Source organism: Nothobranchius furzeri, chromosome 4 (assembly GCF_043380555.1).
Source record: "Nothobranchius furzeri strain GRZ-AD chromosome 4, NfurGRZ-RIMD1, whole genome shotgun sequence".
NCBI classification, from domain to species: Eukaryota; Metazoa; Chordata; class Actinopteri; order Cyprinodontiformes; family Nothobranchiidae; genus Nothobranchius; species Nothobranchius furzeri.
This window is the reverse complement of record NC_091744.1, coordinates 75,837,923-75,854,829: the sequence shown is the minus strand read 5'-3', so window position 1 is coordinate 75,854,829 and position 16,907 is coordinate 75,837,923.

The window sequence follows — 16,907 nt, the reverse complement described above, 5'->3', positions numbered from 1 at the left end:
AGACCTGTGCTGTTTGGTATGTGAGCACAGATGAAAGGCTGGGTGTGATATGTAAACCAGTTCCACAACAAAAACACAGATAGAAGGCAGGAAGTAAAAGAGAGAAAGTACACAAACCTTTAATGACTTCATTTGCATGTAAATGAAGTTGGATTTGGTCAGAGAGAGGAGGGAAGGAAGGACAGAGGAGGCTTCCCTGATGAAATCTTTCTCTTTATCATAGAAATGCAGCTGTGTGCAGGTACACAGCCTAGCTTCAAACAAACCCAGCCCTTTGACAGAATGCTAACCTGAGGGCATATGATTGGGATGACTCCCAAAATCAGGCTCCTCCAGCATACTTTAAATTCATTCTCACTGTGTTATCAAGCCAAAGCTTCACACAGGCTCAAAGTCCAAGGAAAGGGGCCATTTCTTCTTAGTTAAATCTGCCGAAACTTTGTCAAAGATCCCAGTTTGATAGCTTCTACATGGGCCTTTTGTCCTCACTACCCCCCATTGCCCCCTCCAGGGCTTCATTCTCTTAAAATGAGGCTTTTTGCTGGATGGAAGGGCAAGCACACGGAGTAACAGCTCTCAAAACGTGTACAGTTGGCAGACATTAATATTTCAGCGATTACCACAGTTAACAAAGGCAGACACAAGTCTGCTCAACACAAGTCCTGGATACAATCAGCTCCAATGTAACTAAATGCTTGTTGAGGAGGAGGAAGATTTGTCAGTCAGCGTTAAATGGATTTCCGTCTGCTTCCCTGGAGTTATCATTAATGTTAATACTGAGCTGTCTCACAACTTCTGCAGCCCGATCCACGACCCAGAGCAGAATAACCTGTATTGGGGGGGAGGGGGGGGGGGTCTGCATAAGAAGACTGCAAGCTAAAAGCAAAAATGTGCTCAAATGAATCACTGATTGACTCAAAGTAATGCCCATCAAATGGTTTAGGGGCTATCTATAAACAGCCCAGACCTAATTAGCTACCGGCCAACAAATGGACTCATTAGGGGACATTAAACTCTAATATGAAGGCTGTTCTTGAGTTAATCGCAGAAGAAACCCAATTAGCGTCCAAATTTGGAGAATGACTCAGAGGTACTGCAACAGTCTGATTGGTGAAATAAAAGGGGAGGAGCACGGCAACCTGGGATGAGTTTGCTTGCGGGCGAGTGGCAGGCACCACAGAGAGAAAGATTCAGCCTCAGATTAAACAAGAGGTAAGAGATTGTGCAGCAGCAGCAGCAACACAAAGGGAGCCTTTCTGAGTGTGCATCTGCTGGAGAGAGACAACATGCAGCAAGAAAAAAAGATTGGGTTAGATAGTTAGAGGCAAGAAGGGCAACAGGAAGTTGATAAAAAAAAGAGTAAAGGAGATGGTGAAAAAAGAAGGTTGAGGATAGAAGAGGGAAAAAAATCCCCTTAAGTGATTAAACAATGAGCTAAAATGTGCTTAAACACAAATTTCCTCATTATTTTAGAAACCACTTTTAATTATTGAGACTCAAATTCACGCTGTGAGCTAATAAGAAAAGTAAATATATTTTAACTTTGCCAACAAAAGCAGCTGAGTGCCCTGTCACCGAGAGACTTGCTAACAATAAATCAATTCATCTAGTGGGAATGAGCCGAGCAGACGAGTCGAAATTTGGCTCCTGTGAGCTTTAAGATGACATGTCCTTGTCGTTCCAGACAGCTACCGAGGTTGCTGTGAAATGCCAAGGCCCCTGAAGGACTGGCAAAGACAGGTTCATTCTCCCAGCGAGAGCTGCACTCATTGAGCATCTTCAATCACCAGCATAGCAAGGCATGTTTTTGTTTGTGAGTGAGTTTACTGAAAGAAACAACAAGCATGACTTTGCAATGCACTTTATGCATTCAGCTACTTCAATTCCTCCCTCCTTTTTAGGGAGTTTATATGAGATCTAGAACATTCACCTGGAGCTAAGCTGCAGATGCACACACATATGCTTAGTCATTTCAAACATGCACATATACGTTCTAAAATATTTGCAGAGAACATCCCCTCTGCTCAATACTGAGTAATCACCAATTTATGTGATCAATGCCTCCTTCGTTAGCGGCTCTGATGGCTTTACTGCAGCAGAAATGTCAGATAAGCAGCGAGCATTTGAGTCTTGTGTCGTGTGTGTGTGTGTGTGTGTGTGTGTGTGTGTGTGTGTGTGTGTGTGTGTGTGTGTGTGTGTGTGTGTGTGTTTGCATGCATCAGTCACCGTGTTGGGCCGAAGCAGAGAGTTTGATAAGGAACAGTTATTGATTTGGGAATTCAGAGGCAGGGCGAGGAAGCAACGCTCGAAGCATCAACAGTTACCTGCTTAATTAATCTTGACGAATTGATGCACACACTAGAGAGAAAATGGAAATAATAAAACAAAAATATATCATGCATTACATGATAAACACACCATTAGCAAAGCATTAGTGTAATGTCAAGAATAGAAGATGATCTAAATTAAATAAGATGCATCCCAGAGCTATTTGTGTGAATGGAAGTCGCTGCCGTTTCTCAAAGGCTCAGTGAAACCGACACAGAAATAAAAGATCATTAAGGTAATTGCACTGTTATTCTGGAAATAGTTAATCCAGTATGATGCAGTATGAAATTCACAAAGGATGGAGCTAATCTAAGCTGTAGAAGGTCTGAAGGCCACGGTCGTCCCATTTGGCATTCCAAACATTCTGAATAATGTCCCTAAACAAGGTCCCGTCCAAGAGCAGCAGCCAAGCATCTCTCATGTCTGTGTGCTATAATTAGCAAGAGTCCTCACACAAATCAAGGTTTCATCCCTCAGATTTTGCCCTTCATAAAAAAAAAAAGCTACTGTGATTCTTGGGCAACTTTCTATGTCACTCCAAATGATGAAATTATTGTCATTTGAGTTTAATTGATGGTTGATTAGGGAGAAAAATACACCAGAGGCAGCTTGTCAGACTCAGAGTGTCCTCTGTGAGTATCTATTAAGGCACAGTGGTGCCCTAAATTGAAAGTGGTGGAGTACAGCTGAGGCTGCTGAAAACGTCATTAGTATGGCAAGCATTAGCTTAGACAGTGTTTGGACATTCTGACCTGATCCCGGCATTTCAGCAGCGGAGGACAAACAAAAACAACAAATGCAGTTGATTTAAAGTCAATCTAATTCAGTCGAGAAAATTTATAGTGCATGATAGAAAAATGGGAAACAAACGGTTTGTCTGATGAGTCAAGTGATCTACTGTTTAGACCATGTCCAAGAAATGATCTTTGGTTGAGTGCATGTAAAAATAAAAATAAATAAATAAAATTAACCTCTATTCAATCCTCATTCAGTTCCAATTTGCAAAATAAGTTCAGTGAGAGTTAAAGCTTTACGATTCATTCTGCACAGCGGTCTTCACCAAATCTAGTCCACGAGGACCACTGCTGTGCATGTTTTAGATACTTCCCTGCTCCAGCACATCAGATTCAGGTCAGCTCATTTCAATCAGGTGTGTTGAAGAAGGAAAGCAAAGACTACATGAAGGATGCACCACATTTGAGGATCATTCCCACAGCCACACACGATCATTTCAAGGCAAGGCAGCTTTATTTATTTACCACGTTTCAGACAAAAAGGCAATTCAATGTGCTTTACAATAGCAAGAATAGCAATACCATTAAAATCTATGTGACAGAAAATACAAAAAAAAAGACAAAGTTAAAGGGTGAGCAGTTACAGTGCAGAAGGTGCTTTTTAAGAACAGTCATTCAAAGGCAGATGAAAACATGAAGGTTTTCAATTTTGGTTTAAACGTTACTAGCGTTGGGGCACATTTGAGCTCATGAGGAAGCAGGTTCCATCCGTGTGCTGCATATTAGCTAAAAGCAGCTTCAGCTGCACTCTGGTTCTGACTTGGAGTTCTACCAGCTGACTGCTTCCAAAGGGTCTCAGAACCCTGATGGGTGTATATACAGGAAGGAGATCCAACATGTATTCTGGCTTCAAGCCACTGAGTGATTTATAAACTAGTAGAAGCCCTTAGAAATCGATTCTGTAGTTTACTGGTAACCAGTGTAGAGATTTAAGAACAGGAGTGATGTTTTCGGTTCTCTTGGTTCTTGTTAAGACTCTAGCAGCAGCATCCTGAATAAGCTGCAGTTTCTTCAGAACTTTTTTGGGAAGACCAATCAAAAGATCATTGCAATAGTCCAGCCTGCTGGAGATGAACGCATGAGTGAGTTTCTCTAGGTCTTGTCTGGGCATGAGACCTCTCAGTCTTGCTATTTGATGAAGATGATAAAACGCTGATCTAGTTAAAGCCTTAGTGTAACCGATGAAGCTCAGATCTGAGTCAATTATGACACCAAGCTTTCTAACCTGGGTCTTTGTCTTTATATCTCTAGAGCCAGGCTGAGCAATAACCTCCAGCCTACCCTTCTTATTTCCAAAGACAACAACTTCAATCTTGTCTTTTTTTTAATTGGATGAAGTTTGATTGCATCCAATCCTTAACTTGCTCCAACACTGACAGAGTGAGTCTAAAGGTTGGTTTATGCTTGACGCGTTCGCGAGGTCCGCACGGCTCCGCGCGGAAAAGTTGCATCATTTTGCGTCATTTTAACAACCACGCCCCTCCACCGCGCCTCCACACGGCCCAACATTTCCGCAACGCGCACCTAGGAAATTTTCTAACCACGCGGACGGTTGGACGTGGAAAAACATGGCGGACCGGCAAGAACTAGTATGGCAGAGGTTCGTAAATACAGACATTTGTATGATTCAGCTCTCAAAGATCACCGTGATCAACATGTTGTTAATAATTCTTGGAGAGAAATAGCTCGCACTGTCGGAAAAGACTAGGACGCTGTTAAAAATGCTGAAATGCCATGTTGTAACAGTAATTTCTACTTCTACTATGGTGTAGTGTTGGAAGCATGCCTAGAGCTCCATGCTGCCCCGTTCAGTTTGGGAGAATATTGGCTCACCGCAGAGACGAGCCGCATGAACCATAAACGCTGCGAGTTGTGAAGCGCGTTCCATCCGCGAGCCGCATCACCAAGCGGAAAGTGAATGCGTCAAGCATAAACTAAGCTTTAGGGACCACAATCACTAGGTGATAGAGCTAGGTAGATTTGGGTCTCATCTGCATGACTATGATAGATAATGTTGTTATTATGTATGACCTGACCCAGCAACACATGCTCACACCCAAGGCGCCAAAATATGACGTGTGTGACCAAGCCTCAATATATGACGATTCGGGACGTCCCAGCTCGTCAGGAGACGACGATCAGGGACAAACAGCTGACTCAGCGTCTCAGAGAGTTGGTATCGGACGCCGGTGGTAAGAGGGACATTAGAACTACTTGTCAACTACTTAACCTTCCCCTCACCCCAATCCTAACCTTAAGGTCACAGTTTATGGATTTTAAGGTTAGGAATGGGGTGAGAGGAAGGTTAAATAGTCGAATAATGTCCGTGTGACCGCGCGCGTCAAACAGTGACGCCAGTGGAGCCATGTGACCCAGCGTGTCCCTGATCATCGTGTCCTGGCGCGCTGGGGCGTCCCGAATCGTCATAAATTGAGGCTTGGTCACACGCATCATATTTTGACGCCTTGGTTGTGGGCAGGGCTGGACTGGGACAAAAATTCAGCCCGGGCATTTTGACTGGAGACCGGCCCATCACCTGTTTTTTTTTGGAAAAGACATTAAGCCTTACGCTGTTTCTGACACACACCAACGTTATTGGTAGTATTTATGTATCAATCTAATAAACGTAAACCTACACCATCCTTCCTATCCTGGTATTCTAAAAAGTAGGGTTGGGGGTAACTGATTATTTTTAAAATGATTATTCTGATGATTATTTTATCGAATAGTCGACTATTCTAATGACTATTTAGATGATTAATCTAGCGATTACTTTTCTATTGCACAATTAATAAAAACCAAAAAATTCTCAAATAAATTCCTCCAAAAAATTGATAAGTTGTTACTGTAAGAGAATAAACACTACAGGCCTTCCATTTTGTATAACACTGCTTTTATTGTGTTGCGGTTGTTTATGTTCTGGTGACGTGTAGAACTTGGGAGTGCAGGCTGCTGCCTGAGAGGTGGTTGGAGACGGAGTGTCTCCATGCTGCTTTGATTTGTTCACTTATGTGCATGAGGCAAGTGGTGTTACGACCCTTCCTGGGGAGTCACGTGTTTCTCCTATTTTAACTGTAAATCATTCTAGCTGTTATATTTATAACAAGAAACAGATATTCGGACGGAATATTTTCATGTTTATTCGAATATGATTGTGGAACACAACCAGCATCATAATAAATGAAGTAATATTTATGCCAATTTAAGCCTTTATGGGTGACCAGGACTCTGTGATCAATTTTTGGCAAGGGAAATGATCATTTGTTGCCATTTTTGAAGAGTTTATGAATGTGAAAGACACCCAGCATCCTGTGATGGCACTAATAACATCAAGAGATAATAAATAAAGTAATATTTAGGTAAATGTAACCCTTTACACGTGACCAGGACACTGTAATCAATTTTTGGCAAGGGAATTTATCTTCTTTTTTTTTTCTTTTCTTTTTTTTGCCATTTTTGGGGTGTTTTTGATGATACAGTAGACAGTATGAGTACAGTAACATCAACAGATAATACATAAAACCCTTATTTGGTCAATTTTAGCCTCCATGAAAATCTTAGCGATTCAATCACTTTTTGGCAAGTAAAATGCCATTTTAGTTGTCTACAATTAAATCATCAATAAAGAATTTAAAGATATTTTGAGGCGTTTCTTATAGGTAAACGGGAGGGTGTAGTCTATTTGGCAAGTGACAATCTTAATTTTATGTGCTGAAGTGCTTTTATCTTGTTACTTTTAAATAGAGCAACGTAATGTATAGATAGCAACCTACACAGTGTCATTAAAGTCAATGCTTGATCATTTTAAATACTTTTTTTCAAGTAAAAATGTGCCCCAAACTAGTTAACTGTGGCTCCATGTCAAGTAGACTAAAGAAAGGAAGGGGAAAAAATTAAATCGCTGGAGAATTGTTTATTTCCATTTATACAACGTTTACATTCAATACAGGGTGCCATTTTACATTGTTTATTTATTTTTTTAGTATCAAGGCTGTAACATAAAGAAAGCCAGTTCTTACCACAAAGTTTGTGGCACAAACCATCTTTCAATCGCAAATATTGCAAAAAGGCTTAATATACCCTCATTGTGAACGTTTAAGACAAATAGCAACACTTAAAACAACTTCAGAACTGGAAAAACTAATTTGGCAGGTGCAGAAAGGAATGACCCGGGCGGGATTCGATCCCCAGACCCCCGGGTGAGAGTCATACGCTCTAACCAGTCAGCCAAAGAGACATCTCCTTGGCCAAGTAGCCAGGGCGCATGATCAATCGGGACATTGTGGATGCTCACACAGCCACATCTTCCTCCCTCTTTCCACAAGCACGTCCTCGTGCTCCCGCGCAGGGTGCAACAAACACTGCCACACTAATATCCGCGATAAACATCTGTTTAAGTACCGGAAGAGGTTATCTTTGCTTTCTGAATGTCCATATTGCTAGATATGCCGAGTTTTAGGGCGAAATCCTGGGGAATTTTGTCTAGAAATGCAATTACCTAACCGTGCGCGATCCCGCAGTGGCTAATCATTTTTTGGCAGCGAGTCAATTTATGGCACAACACCGGCTCGGGTTTCTCCTCCTCCTCCCTCTTTTCTTCTCCAACCTGTCGCTGGGCTGAGGCTCCATCACTTCCTAAATTGATTTTACTTGAACCTTCACTACCAAACAACTGTGAGATTTTAACACATGTGCCAGTTTCTTTTGTAGTCGAATTTTCTCCGCTCCTCCTTTCCGTTTTTTGTTCTCCATTTTGTAAAGCTCGTCTGTCTGTTTACTGAGATTCACAAACAACTGGCGGGTGCATCAGACCTCTGGCTATTGGTCCAGCCCAGAGTGTATTATTACCAATTGGCCAATCTCCACCAACTTTTATGAGGCGTCGCGTGGGGCGGCGCGGGCAAGTTGTCCGCAACAACTAGAGGCCAGGAAAAAAAAAAACAGACACCGGCCCATAAAAGATGAAAGGGTCGGCCCAGCGGGCAGTTGCCCGCTATGCCCTATGGTCAGTCCAGCGCTGGTTGTGGGTAATGTGTTGGACCCAAAGGGAGCATGTAGAGTTTGAAGAGCAGTAGTCCAAGAATTGAGCCTTGGGGGACCCCACATGTTATGGTGATTAGCTTCGATTTGTGTTAACTAATAGAAACAACATAACCCCTGTCTTCGAGATATGATTGGAACCAACTATGGACTGTGCCTGAAAGTCCCACCCAGTTTATGAGCCTAATGGGCCATTCCCATCTGTACCGGGTCGACCTGGGCCGGGTAGCCCCAGTCGGCCCCAGCCTAGCCCAGTTGATTCCACACATCCTTGTCTTAAGCCCATGTGGGCTGATTCTACCCACCAATCAGAGGCTTGCTCTAATGGAAGGTGTGAATTTTCTGTCAGCAGTGGGTGTGTTGGCCCGGGTCGACCTGAAGCAGACCCCCTCGAGAAGAGGGCTGAGAATGAGCCTTGGTTGGCCCAGAAAAATACCAGGCCGCCCAGATATGTAAACAACCTACGCTACCCGGCCCGGGCCGACCCGGTACAGATGGGAATGGCCCATAAAAAGGATGTTGTGGTCCACAGTATCAAAAGCTGCGCTGAGATCGCGCATCATCAGGACAACTGTTTTGTCTAAATTTGCATTTAGATGAATATAATTTAATATCTTAATCAGTGCAGTCTCAGTGCTGTGATATTGTCTAAAACCTCACTGGAAACTGTCTAGCAGGTTTTTTTGTGTTCAAAATGTTGTTCAGCTGGATAATAACTTTTTCAATTATTTTCCCAGTGAAGGGAGACTAGAGATTGGTCTATAGTTATTCATCACCAAGGGATCTGGTTTTATTTTCTTTAGAAGTCGAATTTAATAAACCGATTCAGTAATTGTTGAGTTTCATTCTAACAAACAAAATGGACAATTCATTTTTGCACGCAGCAACCAGATTGAAGCTTGAAAGGTCAAAGAATGTATTAACGGCTGACTGCATTTAAAAATGTGATTTGTTGCAACTTTTCCTACCAGTTGTTTCAAAGCTAAGGTTGCTTGTGAGTATTTTGGTCACAGGTTTGGTTTAACCAAAAACACAAATATCATTATGTTTTTTAAATTACATGTTTAAATGTAGCCGATCTAAACTCACCTCCAAACAAATTTTGACCCTTCCAATTTCATTCAGCAAAAGACTATACTGCTCAGCATACACCAAAGCCAAATGTTACCCAAAACGCATCACAGTATCTAAAGTATCCAGATCAATGTGTTAAATGACCTGCCTTACATCCTTCCAAGCTGCTTTACAACAACACGAGTCATTAATACATGCACACACAAGTCGCTTTAGAAGACACACTGTGCCGCCACACTTGGTAGTAATATTGCCGCAATGCTGGACTTGTGAATGAAGATTACACCTTGACACAACAAAGGTTGGTTGGTCATGTGTTGAATGTCTGCCGAGCTCGGGCTGGCAACAATATTGAAAATGAAAGTAACCACAGGCAGTAAGTTTCTCTTGTTTAAACAGAGTCAGCTGAGATGGTAAACTGGAGCAATACCAGAGCTCTGGGAGCATCTCTTCGTTAGAGCTGAAGCTCTGATCACCAGTCAGTTCTCAGGGACTGAGGGACAGACACAGTTAAGAGCAGCTTGTCAAAAAAACTTAAGGAGCACAGCTTCAATCTCGATAAAACGCAAGTTATGTCCAGTCTAAACGGAAGTCTGTAGCAGCGCAAAGACCGCCCCATACCCCCTTTTTACCGCTATGGCGTAATCCTTTGTAAAGATGACACAATTGCGCCGCATTACCGCCATGGTCTGACCACTTATTCACAACATAAGACTCCCTGATGTCACCTCAGCTTTTCAGCAAATTGGTGGCATTTTTTTTTTATATAAAAGAGGCTACACATTCACACACTGGTGATGATGAGCTACAATGTGGCCACAGCTGCCCTGGTGCTCACTGACATAAGCGAAGCAGGTGAACTCTGGCACCGCCCGCCCCTCTGACTACCACTAGCACACAAGGAGACTAAGAGACTCAAACCTGCAACCCTCTGGCAGAAACGTTACTGCTCTGCCACCATTGATCACCTCTCAGAAATCTGCCCCAAGCTTTCAAAAAGTAAGGCAATGGATTGTTTGCATAAGTATTTCTGAATTATAAGCATATTAAAAAAAATGAAAGCTTCTTATCAAGTTGAATGATGTTGGTTTCTTGTTGGATGAAGTTCATTTTGACTGAATCAATCTCTTTTCCAGAGAGAGACCTTTTCTTTACCTCCAACCTGTACATCTTTGGGTCAGAAGCACATCAATGAAAGGATGTTTATATTAAAATCCAACCATATGAGCCCAACCTATTTAATTTTTCTTCACACCAACTATAAGGACAGTGCACACTTGACTGACCTTGCACGATGAAATCTAATTAAATCTAAAGGAATAGAAGAAATGATCCTATCACAGAAAGATGAAAGAGGGTGGAGGAAACCAGGCAGATGGGAGCATCAGGTCTGCAAGGTCGTGTAATGGAGTTGGGCCAAAATGAAAAGAGGCACCAGTGCTCCCAGCAGGCTTGGCCTGTTTTATAGCAATCATTCTGGCTCAGCCTACGCTCACACCCGCAGGCTGCATTAATTCAGGGGATCACCAGCTGTCTCAGGTGTTTTTTTTTTATTGGCCAAAATGGGCCACTCATGCTTTGCTTCCCCTGCCATGACAGGGCTCTCTGCTCTGCAGTGTTTTACCAGAGCGCTCCGGGCTATGCTACAGTTTTAGATAAAAACGGATCCCAATTTCGATTTTTAAAGGGGTAACGCTGTGTGTAACCTTGAGAATATTCCACTGGGCCATATGTGTCAGGAACGTTGGGGAGGGGAACAGATTTGCAGAGCGCCAGTAAGAAAGTGACACATTTGAGCTATTGAAGTGTGAATTAGGACGGAGGGAAGAGCAGACAGCAGCCGATGGCTAAAGAAAAGTTGGATAGAACAGAGAATAAAGCGTTGGTTCTCTCATCAGATTCAGCAATAACATTCATAAATATAGATGATGTAACGAGGGTTGAACATCTAAACTTAACCAGAAGTTATGAGTGCTGCTAAGAGACATTCTTTTAGGAGTGTGATGAATAAATTGTGTGAGAGGCTCGAGAGACCTGAACACAGGGGAGAGCGGCGTGTATTACAGCAGCTCTGTAGTTTCAGGAAGTTTTGTTAAAGAGGCTGAAATCGGTCCGTTACTTTAGGGCGCAGTTAGAGCAGGCAGGCTAACCATGTGAGGAGGAAATTGGGTTGAAGGGGTAAGGTTCGGCACAGTGAGGGGGTTACCAGGCGGGACTAGTCAGATTTGTGAAGCTCAGTGATAATAAGCAACACTGCCACAGGGTTGTAACTCACGCCTGGTTGCTCTTGACCGTGATTGGAGCAGCGAGGAGAGGGGAGGGGAGAGAAAATAACGAGAACCGAGAGAAGATGGTCGGGGAGCTTGCTGAGAGCCAAGCCTTTGATCACAGGGTGAAGAATTACGAGCTCAATGCTCGCAACTGTTGGTTCCCAGCCCCAAAGCAGTATGGGAAATGTTCACATTCAAATTTCAGCTTATTTCTCCCAACACTGATTCATTTATTGGCAAACCGCAAACACACGCAGGAGCAGACACACACACACACACACAAATCGCTTTGTTCTTCTGCCTTACCGAGGGCGAGCTCTCATTAGAGCCATCGCCGTGGAGCCACGGGGGCTTTTTGACATGCAGCAATCCTCGCAAAAAAAAAAAACCCACCAACTGCATTGAAACCAGAACAGACAGGAGCAGTCTGAGGGAAAAGGGTGGTGGTCAAATGTGTCCTGTAACACTGCTTTGTCTAAGCATGCAAACTAGGGAGAAAATAACAGTGAATCTTAATGAGTGATGGTAGGATGGACCATTGGATGACAGATCAGGAGTTCATCATCAGTAATAATTGTGCAACATCAGTTGCAGGAGGCAGCTGAGATGAACGATAAAGCTCTAGAAATGCTGGTCCATCTACACTCCAGCCCTCACCTGTGTTTAAGATTTGGATGGTAACTGAAGGAAAGAGATCCCAGGCGACTGAAATTGGTTTCCTCCACAAGCTGACTAGGCTCAGCAGAGATAAGATCATTCGAGAGGAGCTAGGGATCAACCTGCGGTGAAATAGGCATCAAAATGTCCCCTAGTTTCTCTTCTTTGGACATTTTCTGGACACTCGGAGGAGACTCCTGAGACAACTAGCCTGGGAAAAGCTTGGAATCTGTCAGGAGGGGCTGGAGAGAGCAATGTCTGGACATCCCTCCTGGAACTTTTACCTTCACAAGCTGAGTTTTGATAAGATGGATGGATGGACTGATTCACGGTCAGGTCATCTTATTTTTTAGGGCAATAAGAGTAATGAGGTACAATTGAAACAAAAAACTTGATAAACAATAAAATGAAAAAGAAAACAATTAATTTTTTTGAATCAATAAGTAAAATCAAACATAATTTCGGTCTATTTATGCAGCTTTTGGGGAAGAGATACACCTTTCTGTAGCGAAGGGTGAGAACATCTACTTAGGATAATGAAAAAAAAAACTGAAAAAAATGTTGTTTTCAGTTATCAAATATAGAAACTTCAAAAAAGATAAAAAGTCAGCTGTTTAAGCACCTTTGTAATACATTTCCAAAAATGTGACACAATAAATCCTGCAAAACCTGCAGAACGCAATGCCATTAAACAGAAAATAAGCTGAAATTATTATTTTTTTCACCAAGACACATATTTAAAAAATAACAATCCTTGGTAAACTGTTAATTCTTCTGCTAAAACGATTACCCAGGGCACAAACACAAAGCACATCGAACCCTTTCTGAGCAAAAGTCTAATAGAAAGCTTTGAGCAGCACTTGGTTCCATATCTTCCTGCCCTCTGGAGGATGCCTGAAGTACCCTTTTGGCTGATACTGATGCATGCTGGCTGATGGGGATTTCCCACCTGTTGTTTGAAGGGGGGAATGTGTAAGTATGGAGTGAGCGGTGCTTTGATCGTTACTAATCCTCAAAAGAGGAAGGCGGGGAAACCCAACAAGCCAGGAAAGGAAAACACACTCGGCATGATTATGCTGTTTAGCTGCTCAACCATATAAACTCATCAAACGCACGGAAGGCGCATACTGAGATGTTGATTTTATACACAACAGAAGTTATCCTGGTTTTTATGCCTTTTATTTATATTTTTGTATAATATTTTTAGTGCATAGCAGTCATATGCTGGCTATTGTAGACTGCTTTATCAATAAAGTTGAATTCAACTGATTGGTGGGTGACTTTGTTCAGTTCAGATTATCTTATTAAGCTAAATGCGACACAAAAAGGAACGACTGAAACAAACTGAAACGACTGAATGTTCAGAAAGTTCATGCAGACGCTACAGTTTATGTTTTGTCATGGAACGCCCTCCAAGTTTTGCATGAACAACAAGCTACAAACTCTGCATAACTGATTAAAAATAAATAAACAATAATAATAAAATGAAATAGCTGTTTAACAATATATAGCATGGTTTTAAACTACACTGCTGTAACATTTTTGAGATTTTAGTTGTTTTTAATTTGGTGGGAATTTTCTCCCTTTTCATAAAAGTCTGCATAAAACTTCTCTGATCCACCGTAATGAAGCTCCTCTGATGCTACTGCAGGTCAGACACGTGCAACTTACAACACTCAACAACCCCCCGCCCCCCACCCTCACCCCCCACACTTTATTTTTTATTTTTTACAAAAACTATCTGCCCCAACCCGATCATTGTTGTTTTGTAAAAACAAGTCACAGATATTGTGACAAGATATGACAAGTTGGACCTGGACCTGTTTTAGTCAAAACAGGTGCAACTTGAAAAATTAGAATTTCATGCAAGCGTTCATTTAAAGGGGAACTAGGCAGTTTTGGCTTGCTTTTAGCACCCTTTACTGTCCATTTGTAAAACAGAAATCAACACTTCTTGCTGTGCGTTGGTATTTTTAAGACCTTAATTTAACAGCTGAAATGTCTCCCCAGCCTTCTTCAGTGTCTGCAGGAATGATTCACCACTAAATTAAATAAATCAGCTATGTTCATGATCTAAAACATGCAGGAAACGTGCTGGAACTAGACTGCAGCGCCAGGTATGTCAGCTCCATTTCCCTATGTTCCAACAGAGCAGCCGCTAGTACAGGGGGCGACAGGGGCTGTGTGGCTTTTCATTAACCCTAAGGGGTCCTCTTAGCACATACCGGCTCAAGAAATTGATTTAAAAAAATGAAAAAGTTGCAAAGTATGTCTTTAACACCATCTAAAGGCTCACATACCCTTTGCAGGGTTGCTCTGATTTAGAGTGTGACACTTTGAGTCTAGAATATTGAACAATATTCTAATTGTCTGAGAGTTTAAATGTATGGCAGCTTAAGCTCCAAGCCGCATCACCATAAATATAACAAAGACTTAAACTATCTGGCTTTGCATGGAATGAGTCTATCTCATATGTTTGTTTCACCATTTAAGCAGAATTATTTAAATAAATGCACAATATTCTAATATTTCGACTTTCCCCTGCATAGCCTCGATGTTATAGCAACGTTTTAAACAAACTCAACTGGAGCTTCTAGTCTGATGAGACACCAAAGGGGGAAATGAGGACTCTGGTTTAAGAAAACGTTTAGTGTGTGCGTGCGTGCGCCCACTATTTCTCTGAGCATTACACATGGCTTTCACAAGAAATGATTGTACAGTGAACTGTGACTCAAGTGCACTGAGGATAAACAGACCCTGGCTCTCCAAAACAAGCTAGTTATTCATTTTCCACTGAATTGTGATGTAGGCTTCTCAGCAAGTGAAATAGCGAGCACACTGTTGCCATCTCTTACTTTTTTCTTCTTTTCCCATTATTTGCCATGAAGCCCATTGTGATGGTGACGAAAAGGCCACATTTGAAGTGATTACGGTTTAGCGATGGACCCTTGTAGGCGGCATTTTCTCAGAGGATGAAATGTTGTTACGGGAGAGTGGAGTCTCACACACACACACACACACACACACACACACACACACACACACACACACACACACACACACACACACACACACACACACACACACACACACACACACACACACACACACACACGCACACACACAAATGAAGAGAGCAAGAAGCCCGTGTGACTATTTTTACACATTGATAAAAGCACACTGAAGGGGGTTGGTGGTTTTCCACCCACAGGTAGAGATTGCAGGGCCACTGTGAGGCAGTCCAAAGCTACACTGGGACGGCTCCACCTCCCTCTTCACAGTCCCCGTGCACGGCGAGATGTAGCCGGGCACTTAGAGGGGTGGTGAAAATTGGAGCGCATTCATCTCAATACGTTTCCTGCCAGCACTAATGGATGTTAGTCTGCTTTGGAGAGACAACGGAATCGAAGAAAGAAGGGATTGCAGGCTCTCGTGGACACGAGGGAAAATCACAAATACAGTTAATCTCTGTTCTTCTGCGTATATCATACACGATTTGAAATTAAACATAGCAAATCTTCACCTACTTTCACCCTGTCTTTTGTTTAATGATGAAGTTCTCTGCATCCAGTTTGGAGCACGGCAATACGATGCTTTCTGATTCTTTTCCTGCAATAATCCTAAGATAACTGTGTAATGATATTTCTAGTACACTTCTAACATTCCCCTCTATATGAAAACTAATATTTGCTTATTTCTAAAGCTGTTCAGAAGCATTTGTACTTGTGTGCTAAGCTGTGTTCACACATGATGAGATTTTCTCTTATCTCCAGCAGCTTTCACGACCAGGTGCAGAATCTGCCGCGTGGCTTGTTTACTGACTTTGTTTTCCTTTTTGGCATTTCAAAATCCTCCTCGGTTCAAACAATGTTTGTTGCGTTTCTCTCTACCTGTAGTGTAGTTCAGACGTTTCCTGCAAGAAACACGTCCTCCCCTTGAGACTGCATGTGCTATCCTATATAACAATCTCAACAAAACAGAGAAAAGATCCTTTCTGCTAATTCGGTCCTCGAGTTTAGAAATGGAACAAAAACTTCAGGAGACTGGTCGAAAACCTGAATCCAAATTTATTTTGACTGTGGACAACCAACATGATTTTAACCAGGGCCAACATCGGCTATCCAATCCTGTTAGAGTGATGCTATTTCTCCAAGACTCCAGTAAAAGTGCATTGAACTGCACGATATTTGCTCTGTTGGTTTTATTCTGCATTGATTAAAACTCTACAGCAGCTAAATGCATTTGACTGATAGTGTTAAAAAAACAGATGACTCATATGATTCCTATTGGTTAGACCTAATTCCTATTATTTAGACCTATTGTATACCAGGCTGTCAGTACATGCATTCTGGAGTTTGTGGCCATGTCAGAGTTTTGGGACGTATTTTATGATCACAGTCAGTTTGAATTATGACATTTACTGTATTTTTATTAATAATTCAGTTGTTGTTCAGAATCAGCACATAAAACATAATGGAAGTAGCATTATGGTAGCTTAAACCATTATTTTAAGTTATTACTGTTTAAACACTAGCAGACCAAGACCTGTGAAGTGATGCAGAATGAAGCAGCTTTAGCTAAAATGCACTTTTGGCCTATTTACACTACAATCAGCTTGGCTTGGCCCAGGTAGGTTTAGCACATTTACAATGGCGATGTAAAACGGTGACAGTGGCACAGGAGTTAAGTGCTCGCCCCGTAATCAGCTGGTTCGAGCCCCGCATAGTCTGTCACTGTCATTGTG